The following is a 1,289-nucleotide window of genomic DNA, read 5'->3' as shown; positions in this document are numbered from 1 at the left end:
AGTCTGCTTAAAACACAATGTTTTTTTCTTCCCTAATATTTAAAGATAAGAGGAATGAGGACTATATAGATAACTTATGTGGATCAAAGTGGGTTGGTTTAGTAATCAGTTGTAAGCTTTTATTTGAATCTTTTACAAAAAGAATTTCAGTTAAGTCTTGTTTGGCCTCTGTTTTGCAACTCTAAGCTCTGTGTTATTTATAATATTTTAACAGGGATTAGTTGAAGGGAGGTAAAGTGATAAACTTCCACATTTAAACAGCTTTTCTGGCAAATTTTAGTTAAAATATCACAGACTCTATTTACAGAGACGGAATGCACTGATAGAGTGACAGTCTGTCAGGGACTCACAGTCTGATCTCTTTTGAATATTTGTCCGTAGGACACATTTCACAATAGAAAAACTTCTAGATACTGGACACCTGTGGCCTAACCTAATTTTCCTAGTTCTTACATAGGTCTCCATGGTATAAGAAAGTTTAGAAATTTGGACTAAAATATGTTCAAAGATTATATGACTCCACCATTTAATAACTCTAAATCATCTGGAAAATATTATCAGCCAATATATTCTTCAGGGAATGTTACCTTTGAGGACTATCCTTTTAGAGAGGTGGACTGAAGAACTTACCTCCTTACTATACTTTGATTTTCAGTTCTATAACAAATACATTTTGCATAAAATAAACTTATTCTACATACACTTTTCTCCTTCTAAGACGACTTTTTTTAATGCAAGTTTCTGAGTCATTGAGTTTTTACTTTAATTCTTTACTGTAGCTCTATTTAGCTCTATTAAATGCAATTTCTAGTGTACATTTAAGTCTTATTTTCCTACTTTAGGAAACTGAGCTTGTCGTGTTGGAATTTTTTCTGTGAGTAGTTTGGCCTGGGTGGTTTTGTTCCCATAGAAGAATGTAATCTGTTGCTCAACTGATAGACTCTGATCTATGAGAATAGCATATGCAGTTATGTAGTTTATGAGTATGCCGAGATCACATAATCACGTAGGACTCTGCATACTATCCACTGGCTATCTATATATCTATATACATGTCTTTTAGAATATCTGTCAATTGTGCTCTATCCAGACACTAACCAAGCCATCTTTATATTATTTTTACTCAATGTTGCTCCACAAATAACTTGGTATAATCGATAACAAATATGGACATTTTAAAAATACATAAAAATATATATCAGTGTTTCAAGGACTAAGGACAAAAAGGAAAATCAGAGTAACATCCTGGAGATGAACGGCTATATCTAGGCTTAACACATAAAATGTAC

The sequence above is a fragment of the Pteropus alecto genome, unplaced genomic scaffold, assembly GCF_000325575.1.
Source record: "Pteropus alecto unplaced genomic scaffold, ASM32557v1 scaffold5, whole genome shotgun sequence".
In the NCBI taxonomy this organism is placed as follows: Eukaryota; Metazoa; Chordata; class Mammalia; order Chiroptera; family Pteropodidae; genus Pteropus; species Pteropus alecto.
The sequence above is the reverse complement of the archived record's forward strand: the minus strand, read 5'-3'. Positions refer to the sequence as shown.